At 48.0% G+C, this 13836-nt stretch overlaps 1 protein-coding gene across 1 annotated transcript in view; it reads left to right on the top strand.

Moving 5' to 3' along the window:
* The window catches only part of KAZN (kazrin, periplakin interacting protein), a 308786-nt gene that overhangs the window by 115274 nt on the left and 179676 nt on the right, over positions 1 to 13836 (top strand). The gene's annotated exons all lie outside the window — the stretch shown is intronic.

Below are 13836 nucleotides of genomic sequence, written 5' to 3'. Positions count from 1 at the left end.
TGTAGCCCCTTCCTTGTGCTGGACCTTCTTTCTGGATTACCTGGTGGCCACCACATTTGCCCAGGTGCTGGGGAGACACTTTCCCTCCCACATTCCAGACAGAATAGGAGGGTCACTTGAATGTTAATGAACTTACTGGCGAATTCGCAGTGGATATTGATAGGATTCCTGGTGCCTGAAATGGCCTCATCCCCCCAGAGTGGTCTTTTGGCTCTGGCTTCATGTTTCTGAGGAACCTTGTCCTGGCTTTCTTGAAAGGCAATCTTCTTGTGTCTCAACTTTGCTGAGAAGATGAAGAGACTCCTCCTCTCCCGTTAAATCCCCACATGTACCTCTAAGAGCAGGAAGGACTCTGTCACAGGTGTGGTATCACATTAGCACCTGGGCTCTGGAATCATAAGGTGTCTTTTCAAACCCCAGCCAGGTCAGTAGCTGGCGACCTCAGGCAGGTCACTGGTCCGAGTCATTTTCCTCACCTGTGTGACAAACAATGGAGTAAATACCCCATTTGTGTGGGATTGTTGTTGAGTGAACTAATATATGTAAATCCCTTAGCATAGTTCCTAATCCATAGAAAATACTCGGCACAAAATCATTTATCAATAGTTATATGGATTATGATTAAGAAGTCAAATGGGATTATTTATATCTGGTGCTTTGTAAACTGTTTGGCATTACTTACAAGACTAAAAAATTCTGGGACGCCTGGGTGGCTCAGTCAGTTAAGCATCCAACTTTGGCCCAGGTCATGATCTCATGGTTCATGGGTTCGAGCCCCGCATCCGGCTCTGTGCTGACAGCTAGCTCAGAGCCTGGAGCCTGCTTCAGATTCTGGATCTCCCTCTTGCTGACAGCTAGCTCAGATCATTCTGCCTCTCTCTCTCTCTCTCTCGCTCTCTCTCTCTCTCTCTCTTTCTCTCTCTCTTTCTCAGAAATAAATAAAACATTAAAAATTTTTTAAAAAGACTAAAAAAATTCTAAGATGGTATCAACATCATAAATATCACCGTGCCAGCTTTCCAGAGGGAACTAGCCAGATACGATCTGTCAGTATCATGGCCTATCAGTGGCCAGCGACGCTTACTCTGGCTTCAGGGTCAGAAACAGCCTGGATCTCTCGCTGCAACAGTCGTGCAGAAAGTGGACTTGTTGGCTCAGACTGACTCAAAGCCCTGCTCTGGAAAAATCTGTGTCACAGAACTGGACCCAAGAGCCACCGCCGTGAGGACAAACAGGGCTCCCAAATGAACAATGAGAATACAATCTCATGTGCACGGCTGTACAGGCCCCTCCCCCATCGAGTGGACATGTCTGAGATATACTCAGGGTCCTCCCTTTATCACAGAGACGGTGACCACAATGGGACGGGCGCCGGGTGGAAGCCACCACATTAAGTAGATTAGGTGCATTATCTCATGAGTCTTTACAACTTTCTGACCCCTTGTTGTAAATGATGAAAGGGCTCAGAAAGATTAAATCCGTGTCAAGAATGGCAAGGCAAGTAACAGTAGAGATAGGCTTCCACCCTGGGCTGTCCAGACACTTGACCGCCATAGGCAAGCACCCAGAAGGGCCTAAACCAGCTTTTGCATGAGGTTCACATGCTCAGGGGGATTCGGGTTGTAGGGGAAGATGGGGGGTGGTGGGATGACAAAAGGAAGATGCCCCTTAAACTTCTGAGCTGATGAATGAGGACTGTAAAGGCGTCTACACCAGACATGTGCTACACACTTCATGTACGCTTTCCCACTTAGTGCTAGCAACAGCCCGCCAAGGCAGAATCTCTGTAGACACCCATTCCATAGATGAGAAAGCTGAGGCCTGCAAGGGCCCAGTGGCTTTCCCTGGGAAGTGTCTATAATAATTAGTGGCGCCGGGGCTGGGACTCCTGCATTACGGCTTCAGAGTTATTCTAGTTCCCGTGGCTGCATGAAAGCCACCCCAAATTTAGTGACATAAAACACTAATAATTTTATTTTGCTCAGGGATTTTGTGGGTCAGGAACCCAGACAGGGCTGGGGTGGCTTCTTTCTGCTCCACGATTCTGCAGCCTCAGCTGGAGCTGACTTGGAAAGATGGGAGCTTGACCTGCTGAGCCAAGTAGTCCGCTTCCAAGAAGGCGTCTTCAGTAGTCTCAAGAAGTGGCACAGGTTTGACTCGAAGGCTGGGCCCAGCTGGGAATGATGATCGGAGCACCTGCCTGTGGTCACTCCTTGTCACCTGGCTGTCTTAGAGCATGGCATCTGGGTTCCAAGAGAAACTACTGGAAGCTGCAGGCCTTTCAGGACCTAACTTAGAAGTCACGTGGCATCCCTCCTTCTGTGCATCACTGATCAGAGCAATCACAGCAGCCCAGATTCAAGGGGGTGGGGCGTAATGTATACAGGGCTCTAGCTAGTGCTGGAGATTGAGGGAACGATAAGACAAACCTCACCCTTGAGCAGCTCCCAGGCTCGTGTGGGGAAAGAATTACACCACTGCACGTCCAGTGCTCTCGACGCCTCTGGGTCATGCTGTGGGCATGGAGCTCATCCTCAGAGAGCATGGCAACTGTCTGGCAGCTCTGTCCCATTAACTAGCAACACCATGTGCTCTTGGAGTTACTCGTGACCAGTCCTCCACGGATTGTGCTCAACTAGGTTGAGCCGAACGTTCTGAAGAATAAATTCTCCCGCGATAAGCAGGGTGTTTCCAGTCATACCAGAAAATCCAGCAGAGTGACCGGGCAGATAGCTCCCCAGCAAACCACTTCCCAACATTTGTCACGACTGGTGAGTGCAGAAATAGGTGGGAGCAAATACATGTGAAACGCGGGCAGAACCCCTTGGGAAGGCGGTAGAAATCATCTGAGAACCTTCAGGCTCAAGAAAGACTAGAAGGCAGGAAACCAGCCTTTTGCCACCAATACCATGGCATTGTTTGCCACCTGGTCTTGGTCTTCCATTGTTCATTTATTCCTTCATCCGCAAGTGTTTATTGACTGCTGATTATGTGCTAGGCATTGTCCTAAACCCTAAGCTGCTGCTGCTGCTGCTGTTACCACTGCCAGTGGTAACAACTTCCTCTCCTCCTCTGGACCCATTTTGAGCTCCTCCACAGCAAGGACTAATCTCTTCTCCTCCTGTGTGTCTCTCTCAGGGTCTAGTTTAAGCTGCCATTGGAGCTGGCATTCTACAAATTCCTGTTGAGTAATGAAGGCTGAACCTCAGGTTTTTACTGTGACTTTGAGGGTCATTTTGAATAGTTATGGCTAGAGCACATTTAAATGCAAAACTTCAAGTTCTTATAGAAAAAAAAAAAAGCCCATTTGAAATCTCTGAAGAGTGGCTTGGTGAGGCAGTTCTTAATTTGAATCAAAACTCCTCTTCTGGGGCACCTGGGTGGCTCAGTTGGTTAAGTGTCTGACCTCGGCTCAGGTCATGATCCTGCTGCTCAGGGTTCAAGCCCTGCATCAGGCTCTGTGCTGACAGCTCAGAGCCTAGATCCTGCTTCGGATTCTGTATCTCCCTCCCTTTTGGCCCCTCCTCTGCTTGTGCTCTGCCTCTCTCTCTCTCTCTCAAAAATAAAAATAAACATTAAAACAATGCTAAAAAAAAAAAAACTCCNTGGCCTGTTTGGAAGCTCTTAGGGTGTGAAATGATGCCTGGGAAGTACCTGGCTTGGGGTTGGGCACACAGTTGGCTTTGATAAATGAGGACTACTCTTATAGACCTAATACTTCTGCCAGTCCAAACCTCCAGGTATCGGGGTAAAAGTCATGCAAGATGTGTCGCTACACACCAACTCTGAGGGGTCAGGGTAATGACACAGTGCCATTTAGAGTTCAGATCCTGAAAGCACCACCCATCAAAACCTCGCTCTTCCAAAACCTTTCGTCTCCCTGCACTCAGGAGGGCAAGTCAGCATGATTGCAAAAATAAAAGCAATTACAGAACACTTTTTAAAAAATTAGGCAGCACTTAGTGAGCACCTACGAACTTCAAGAGGCTGCTCTAAGAACTTTGCATGGATTACTTCACTTCAGTCTCTCAACAGCCCTGCCAGGTGGATGCTGCTTTCATCCCCAGGTGAGGAAACCAAGGCACAGAAAGGCAAAGAGATTTGTTGAAAGTCATTCAGGGAATAAGTAGGGGGCTGGAATTCAAGCCTAGACACTTCTCTACAAAGGTGATCTTAGATCATGATTGGAAACCCCAACAGTGGCTCTTAAGCTCTTTGGTCTAGGGACACAGGGCTCCTTCGGACTCTAATGGAAGACTGACCCCCTCCCCTAGGAAAACACACACCGGGCATGGCTGTGCCTGGAGCACCTTCCCCAAAGCTGTGCCCTTTCCAAAGACGCAGCTCTGAGACACAGCCAAAATGAGCAGGGGCATCTCTATGTGCGCCCCCCCCTTCATCCCCAGGGTAGAATCTGGTGTCACTTATTAAAAGAATGTACACGCACACAGTGTTGGATGCAATTTCAAAGGATTCAAAAGCACTCCCCTTCCCCTGCCTCCAAGCTTGCTCGTTCCCCTCACATGCACGTGGTCAAGAATCCCAGTTAGGAGTCAGAAAGCAGTTTCTGACAGAGACAGTTAGGGGCTCCACTTTAACTCTGAGCTATAACTCTTAAATTATCACGCCACGTCTTTGTGGACCACCTACCTGGAAATCAGTTGTTTTCCTTAACTCGTTAAACATCCCCCTGACCTTCCTGTCTACGATTAGAAAGCCCTTCTTCATCCCTCAGCTCCCCCAGCCCCAATCTGTTCTGCACATCCTCATTTCATAGACAAAGAAACCGAGCCTGAAAGAGATGATTATAATTCACCCAGGGTTTTGTAGCCTGTAACTAACAAAATCCGAAGAGCGCCCCACACCAAACCCTCTCTTTCTGTTGCACCACTGCATTCAAGAATAAAATACGCCTTTAATATTGTATGTATAACAGCAGTGTGGACTGTTTGGCTTTGGTTTGAATATACATACCGTCGAGTTCTCCAAATTGAGGAGTCACAGAAGCCCAGAACTGAGTGCATTTTTGGAGGTCATTTAGAGAAGTGTTTCTTAACTCCCTGTGCATGGCAGTCAGCTGGGGCTCTCACTAAAATGCAAATCCTGATTCAGGAGCTCTGGAGTCAGGCCCAGGATTCGGTATTCCTAGCAAATTCCAGGTGAGGCCCATGCTGTTGGTCTAGAGATCTGTACCGTGTGTGGTCAAAGGCTAGACCAACCTCTTGACTTTCCCAAAATGGCTTCCGGGACTGAGCAGGAAGTGTTAGCTGAGAGCCTTTAAAGGAAAAGTATGGTTCACAGTGGGAACACAATGGTAGCAGGAGAGATCCACCCATGGGAGGGCAGAGGGAGGCTGAGCACCGTTTAAACACGCAGCATAAAGATGTGCTCAGTGAGGAGCCCAGGGAGAGCAGGACATCACTGTGCACGGCAAAGTGCCTGCCAGGGAGCTATTACGCACTGGTATGGAGTCACTAAGGGCGCCTTTTCCAAAAACACATTAACAAGATGCCAAGAACCAACACAAATAACATTTCCTCCAAGTTCTCCTTTATTAGTCTGGAAATGAGGTAATCACCAAGCTCTTGCTTGGGTTAACCCAGGAGTCCAGCCTGGGGAAGGGTGCCCCTTCCTGTCTTCCTGTCGCACACCTCTCCCCAGCCAGTCTGGCTTCAGGCCAGGTCCTCCAAAGCTCCTGCCCCCAGACCTTTGCATCTGCTGAGCTCATTGCCGAGAACGCTTGTCCCTTTCCTCTCCATCTGACTGACTCCAACCATTGTGTGGGATCTAAGTGCACCTCTCTCTCTCTCCTTTCTCTCTCTCTCCTCTCTCTCTCTCTCTCTCTCTCTCCTTTCTTATATAGTTTACTGCTGCATTTCCAACATTTAGAACAATAGTTCCTAGTAGGTGGTCATAAATACTTTTAAAATGAATTGAGAGGGGCGCCTGGGTGGCTCAGTTGGCTGAGCATCCGACTTCGACTCAGGTCATGATCTCACTGTTGTGGGTTCGAGCCCCGTATCGGGCTCTGTGTTGACAGCTCAGAGCCTGGAGCCTCCTTCAGATTCTGTGTCTCCCTCCCTCTCTCTGTCCCTTCCCTGCTCATGCTTTGTCTCTGTCTCTCAAAAAAGAAAATAAAATGTTTAAAAACGTAAAATAAAATGAATTGAGAAATGAACGACCACCACCACCACCACCCCCACCACTCCCCAGGTGCGGTTGTAAGGATTAAATGAGATTATTTATGTATTATAATTAGTATAGCACTGGGTATTAGTAAATGACCAATAACTGCTAATTCCCCCACTTTCTCTCCCCTTCCCCCTTCCTTGGAAAAGATCCCTTTTATTATTTGACTCCTCACGAACCCTAGGTTCTGAAAGATTTTTTTTCTCCTAAATTGATTAAATAACATATTCTCCCCTTGTGCCACGGAGCACCAGCAATGCTAGCCGTGCAGAGGCATTAGCCTCTCTGGGAAGAGCCCACGGCTGTATTCAGTAGGAACGAATCCCAGAAATGCTTACGATGCGATCAGCAACCAATGAGGCCACTGAGCTGATGGAATTCCAGCCTTAAACAAAGAAACTTGACATTTTTAGTTTGTCTTCTTGTGCAGGGTTATCGGAAGCAAAATAATAATTTCCCTTGGGGCACCTGGGTGGCTCAGTCCATCTGACTCTCGATTTCAGCTCAGCTCATGATCTCATGATCTCACAATTTGTGAGTTCGAGCCCCGCATCAGGCTCTGCACCCACAGCACCGAGCCCGCTTGGGATTCTTGCGCTCTCTCTGCCCCTCCCTCATGTGTGCCCCTGCACACATCCTCTCTCAAAATAAATAAACATTAAAAAAATAATAATTTCCATTAAGCATTTTTTAAATTCTTGGAAAAAAACTCACAGTCCTTGCTGTGATCCCCGGCCCCCTGCACTGCCCCAAGGAACCCGGGTTTGGGAGGCGTGAGCCTTGCCATGGCAGGTCTTACCACCATGCTCTCGCGGAATCCAGAGGAGGTATTTTTCAGGGTGCGACTACTTGATCACTTTCCTTCCCTGCTCCCAGTAATGAGCTTTTGGGCCTAATTACAATGAAATGTGCTGTTTCCCTTCCTTCTTTGTGTCTATAATGATCTTTATCATTAGGATGGATTAATCGCCCCTGCCCAGTGCATGCTCTCTCTCTCTCTCTCTCTCTCTCTCTCATTACAGTTTCCTTGCAGTGTGTACATGTGGGTGCATGAGTCTGCTCACTGTATGAATGGGAATAGTTAAGGGGACCTCCATAGAACTGGGAATAAAGAGAAAAAGGAAAAGTAAGAAGAAGAAAGAAAAGTGACACCGAATGAAAATAGCACCAAATGAGCCTCTTTCCTGACCGCCTCTCTGGGTGATCATTGAGAACAGGGAAGCACAACACAGCTGCGTTTGTTCTTCCTCATTGCTGTGGCTTTAATGAGAAAAGGAAATTAGCCGGTCCGGGGACATTCTTGTCATCTTCCAGCACGTGAGCACCTTTGTGAGGTTTCGGGTGAACTCGCCTCGTCCGGGTAGCGCTTTGCAAGGCTCCCCGCCCAGGAGCCTGGAACACAAAGGCTTCTGTCCAGACTTGCTCTGTGCCTTGTCCTTCCTGCGTGTCAGCTGGGGTTTCCAGCGCTGGGAATCCAGGAATGGAGAGCCTCCAGATGTGCCCCCCTCTCCCCCCTGCACTCTCTGTGCACAAGTGTTCACTTCAAAGACTTGGGGAAAGAGAGGGAAAGAGAGAACCCCAGAAGTCAGGTATGAGGTGCTAATCAGTCCCCCAAATGCTAATTATCTTCAAATGAGTATAATTCATTACAGTGAATGAATCACTGTGAATACGCATACCAGACGGGGTGATACCCCATTTAACCTGTTGAATATGGCTTTCTATACTACTGATCGATTTAGCCATGCAGAAAAATGGCCACAACGTCTGACTCCTACAATAGAAATCACTGGGTTACAGTGGAAAGAGTGTGATATATCAGGATAGGATCAGTTATGCCACAGTGAAAACTGATGCCAGATTCTCCATAGCTTTCGACAACAAGGATATATTTCTCACTTACACTCATATCCAGCACAGCCAGGAACCAGGCTGATGGAGCAGGCTTTGTCTGAGACCTTAGCAGGAAAAAGAGAAAAGGGCAAATCACGTGCTGACTCTAAAAGCTTTGCCTCAGAGGTGACACACATCAATTCTGTTCACATTTCATTGACCAGAGAAAATCCCAAGGTCAAAGCTGCCATCGTTAAGAGGAAAGTATAACCCCTCCTCCTCCAGGGAGGAGTAGTGAATATTTCTGAAAACTAGTAGCCTGCCACAATGGACTTATGGGTTATAATTACAAAAACAAGCAAGCAAACAAAAAATCTGAGCAATTATTATATATTCACTGAATGGAATAGCATAAAGCCGTGTCATGGATGCAGTACCGCTGCACCTAACAAATGGGGAGTCTTAGAATTGTTAAGGGTAAATGAAAAAAGCAAGTCACAGAAGACTTCGTTTATTGTGATACCATTTTTGGAAAGCTAAAAACAAAAGGTGGAATGAAACAATATGTTGTTAAGAACACGCATTGATTAAATCAGATCTGTTTTAAAGAAAGGATTGATGTTCGGGGCACCTGGGTGGCTCAGTCGGTTAAGTGTCCGACTTCAGCTCAGGTCATGATCTTGTGGTTCACGAGTTCGAGCCCCATGTCGGGCTCTGTGCTGACAGCTCAGAGCCTGGAGCCTGCTTCGGATTCTGTGTCTCCCTCTCTCTCTGCCCTTCCCCTGCGCATGCTCTGTCTCTCTCTCTCTTTCTCAAAAATAAACATACATATATATGGAAAGGAATGATGGTCCCCAAACCTTCCGATAGCACCCCCCAATGGGGAAAGCAGGGATTTAGAACAAGGGGAAGAGGCCAATTGGTAACACTCCAATGATGCTGATTCTCAGATATTTACTTTATTATCAGGATTCATAACCTGCATGTATATTATATTTTTCCCAGTGTTTTTATTGCAGTACAATACACATAACACAAAAGTCACCCTCATAACTGTTTCCAAGCGTGCAGTGCAGTGGCATTACACCCACACTACTGTGCGACCATCACCGCCGTCCGTCTCAGACCTCTTTTCATCTTGCAAAACTGAAACTCTGTCCCCACGAAACACTAACTCCCCTCCCCCAGCCCCTGGGAACCACCTATATATGTTATTGTCCATGTATCCAATATGACATAAGAGTTGATTTTGAAGGGAAGAACAGGGGCTCTGGGAATAGATCTGGGTTCAAGTCCCAGCCTTAGCATTTGCCGACTTGTGACCTTGGGATCCGTCTAATCCTGTCTGCTGAGTGGGAATGATAAAAGCAGGACAGACGGCATGTACAGGGCATTTAGCACAAGGCTAGACATATAGTCAATACTTGAAGAAAGGGTAGATATGATATTGCAAGTGGTGATTGATTAATTAAGTGTTGAGTAAAGAATTGGCCCCAGGGCCATGCCCTTTCAAGGCACTTAAATGGGCCAAGGTTGGGTTGGGTTTGTCTCCCGGGAGGGAGGGAGTGCTGCGGAGATAGTGTCCAGGAGCCGAGGGTCCTGGGGTCAGAGCAGGGTAACTCAGAGAGTCTCCAGCTCAGACTGGAGAGAAGTTGCATTTCCATGGGAGGTGGGGCCAGATGTGAGGTGTAGGATGAACCCCAAAGCCCAATGCCAGGCTGGGAACGTGGTGCAGGTTGGGTTGGGGGAGCCAGGTCCAGACTGAGGCAAAGGACGATACAAAGGCATTGCTGGGCTCTGTTCAGAGGAGTGGGTGAGATCACCAGCCTGTTAGGACAATAGAATGGCACAGGATCTTTTAGTGAGCCGCCCTTCTGGTTGGAGATTCCCTGAAGAGCAGAGAGTGTCCCGTCCTTACCCCGGTCACCACTGTCCTCTCCTGCGGTTGTGTGCGGACGGTTCCCACCTATGCCAATGACTTCCTGGGTCTTCCTGACCACATTCTGTGGCCACAGAGCATGCTTGACCCACCCACCAGGAGAAGGTCGGAGGTCAGAGAGAGAGCTCCTCAGGAGCACCCTCAGGCCATGGCATCCAGGAATTGGGATATCCACACTGCACCTTCTTCGTCCTTCCATGGCGACTAGAGGGCCGCAGAGTATTGACCCCCAGTCGTCACAGCATGAACCCATTTGTCAGCCTATCTTGCCTGTCTCCCTTCACTGCTTCTTGCTACCTGGGACCAAATCCCAAATAAACTTGTACCTACATCCTTGTCTTAGGGTCTGCTTTGTAGGGAAGACCCAAACTGAGATGGCTTCCAGATCTGGTTTTTGTCCAGAGTGACTTAGCACTCACTGTCTCCCCAGAGAGAATTCCCATCCTATTCGAGACAGCTCTGACCCTGGAAAAGGCTACACCCCCATTGCCCCCCAACCCATAGGCCAATGCCAGCCCTTTTCCTCCCCACTATACACCCCAACAAGCAAGAATATTTTTAAATGGTTGGAAAAAATCAAAAGAAGAGTAATATTTCATACATTTCAGACATTACACTTCATGTAAATGTCACTGTCTATAAAGAAAGTTTTATTGGAACATAGCCACGCCCATTCATTTACATATTATCTTAGGCTGCTTTTGCCCTACAGTGTGAGCTGAGTAGCTGGGATACACACTGTAGAGACCATATGACCTAAAATATTTACTCTGTAGCCTTTTACCAAAAAAGTTTGTTGACCATGCTCCTAACATGACAAATGTGGCAACTATCAGACTGTGGAGTAGTAACCTCAGTGAAAAGTACCTTGTAGGTGAGGGGCACCTGGGTGGCACAGTGGATGAAGCATCAGTTCAGCTCAGGTCATGATCTCACAGGTTATGGGTTCAAGCCCCACGTTGGGCTCTGTGCTGACAGCTCAGAGCCTGAAGCCTGTTTCAGATTCTGTGTCTCCCTCTCTCTCTGCCCCTCCCTGTGAAAGCCAAACTCTATAGAGTTAGAACCCAGTTTGAGGCACTTTGGGAAGCTTGTCATGGGTGCCCGCAGGGCTCCTCAGAACCTGCCAAACAATCACCTTTCTTTTTCCAGCTCGACAAGTTTGGGTTTGGGGTAAAAGAGCCCAGCTTGGTCAGCTGGAATGCTCCGCTGTGGAAACAGGCTGATCTGGGCAATTCAGATTGCTCTTTAATGGAAAATTGAGCAGGAAGTCCTTTCTGTCTGCGGTGCCTCTAGGGAAAGATCTTTCAGTTGTGTGTGAAGCCCGTTCTTCCTGATGTCTATTTTTCCTGCTGGAGAAGTCCATCTTGCAGATGTCACTGAAGCCCTCCATTACCCAAGGACGGCGCTCAGTCCCGCAGTCGGACTGGCCATCAGTCCCATTGACGGGACATGGTGCCACAGAAAGTGAAAGACAGAGAAAATGAATCTACCATGACATTCCCTAAAAGCTGAAATGTTTTTCTCTTAAAAAAATACTTTTTCCTCCCCGTATGAATAGAAACATTCTTTCCCTTAAAAACATCCTCTCTTCTGGGGAACCTGGGTGGTTCAGTCTGTTAAGCGTCTGACTTCAGCTCAGGTCATGATCTCGTGGTTTGTGAGTTCAAGCCCCGCATTGGGTTTTGTGCTGACAGCTTGGAGCCTGGAGCCTGCTTTAGATTCTGTGTCTCCCTCTCTCTCTGCCCCTCCCCAGCTCATGCTCTCTGTCTCTCAAAACTGAATAATTGTAAAAACAAATTTTTTAAATAAAAACACCCTTCCTTCTATCACTTGCTCTGAATTACTGTAATGGTTTTGATCCAGACCCTGTACCATCAGTGATTGAGAGCTGGGCTTTGTTCATTATCAGGTAAGATTATAAAGACATCCAGTAAAACATAACTTGCAACCAAACATCTGTATCCTCAGTACCTATAAGAGCTAAAGCTTCAAATATTCCTGATATCAAATTAAAATGTTTTTCCCCCTGCCAACTTCTAAAATTACAGGAAAGGGTATTTTTAAAAAGTGTTTTCATGTTTGTTTGTATGTTTAGAGAGAGAGAGGAAAAGAGAGCATGACCAGGACAGGGGCAGACAGAGAGGGAGGGAGAGAGAATCTAAGCAGGGTCCTTGCTGTCAGCTCAGAGCCCGATGCAGGGCTCAAACCCACGAACCATGAGACCATGACCTGAGTCTAAATCAGGTCAGATGCTTAACCAACTGAGCCACCCAGGCACCCCCAGGAGAGGGTATTTTTAAAGGCATCCTATAGATCAAAATTCTGTGAATCACAGTCATCTTGGGGGCTGTTCCAATATAGAAACTTCCAGACCCCACAGCAGATCCACCAGTAGGGCTCCAGATGGGGCCCAGGAATCTGTATTTTATCCAGCTTTACAGTGCTTCTGATGAAAACCACCAGTTTAAAATTGTACATGCCTACATGGGAACATGTCCGTAGAATACTGTTGAGTTTAATGAAAATTTTAATAATGAAAAAAACATTTTAAGGCAAGATAGCCTCTGTAATGCTGCCTGATTTCTGGAAAATTCTGGGTTGTCATATGTTTGAGGAAAAAATCCAATAAAAGGAACAGTAAGGAAAGTGTGATTTTATAGGTGATTTATACTTTTTTCTTTTTACTCCTCTGACTTGTCTGACTTTTATGCAATAGGTAGAGTCTTCTTTTAAAATAAGAAAGCAATCCCCAAAGTAATTTTCTTGTTAGGGAGGTGCAGAGAGAGGCATCCTGGGATCTGTGGCAATTGGGGTCTGTCTGGGTGAGGTTTTGTGGTGTCTCCTGCTCTCGGATCTGTCTGGCCCTGCCTGAGGGTGTGATCAGAAGCTGCTGGGGAGGGTGAAGAGACTTGGGTACTCCCTCCTCCGTACCCCCTGCCTTGCCCTCTGGCTTCCCACTAAAGGCTCTGTGAGCCGTGTGGACACCCAGAAGTAAGTGTCTTCTCGAGGTGACAGGCAGTGTGCAGCAGGCAGGTGGGCTGCTGTCATGTGTGGTTCACCTGTGCCCTCACTCATGGCCTAAATGGAGTCTCAAGGTCCCCAGAGAGCCCAGGTGAGCACCTGCCACAAGCCTAAATCCTCCCGGAACTCCGGGGAGGAAACGCTTCTGGCAGAAGAGAGTTCAGTCCCTGCCTGGGGCTTGCCTCTGCGTCATCTCTGATGACCAGTATCTGAATGCCCTCCCTGCACCCTCATTATGGGAAGAGAGTCCTCCGTCTTTGAGAGGCACCTCTCTCCCCTCCCATCCCCGGTCCCATATCCTACTGTCCCGGGATTGTTTGAAGACTAGCCTCTCGTATGACATTCCCAGCATCTTACCCTCCCCTGAGAGCCCCCAGGAGCCCACCTGCAAGCTTTTCCTATAGGCTCTGCGAGACACAGAGTGGGAAGGAGGCGCTGCAAGGCTGCAGGGAACCCCCAGAATGTCTCCAAAGCAGGCTTTTGAACGACCTTCCGTCTCCATGTCACCCCCCCACCATCCGTGTCCCTGCTGAGGGTTAGATTTGCCCGGCCTCCTCCGGCGCAGGCAGATGAGCCCAGGAGGCTCGTGCCCCTGGGCAGTGGGGTCTCCGGGCCAAATCATCTCACTCGCCTTGTAACCCAGGCACCCACACAGAAAGTTTCCGGAAGGAAGAAAGACAGGGAGGGAGGGAGAGGAAGGAAAGAATCCTCCATCTGCTGAGATTACCCCTCATTCATGCATCCCTTCCACAAGTTATTTATGAGCACCTACTATGTGCCAGACGCTATTCCAGGTGCTGGGATGTCATCATGAACAAAGTTGGACCTGTTCCCTACCTCGTGAGGCTGCCAGT

The sequence above is a fragment of the Crocuta crocuta genome, unplaced genomic scaffold, assembly GCF_008692635.1.
Source record: "Crocuta crocuta isolate KB4526 unplaced genomic scaffold, BGI_CrCroc_1.0 scaffold127, whole genome shotgun sequence".
Taxonomy (NCBI): domain Eukaryota; kingdom Metazoa; phylum Chordata; class Mammalia; order Carnivora; family Hyaenidae; genus Crocuta; species Crocuta crocuta.
Note: the sequence above shows the minus strand (reverse complement) of the source record. Positions and strands in the feature narration are given on the sequence as shown.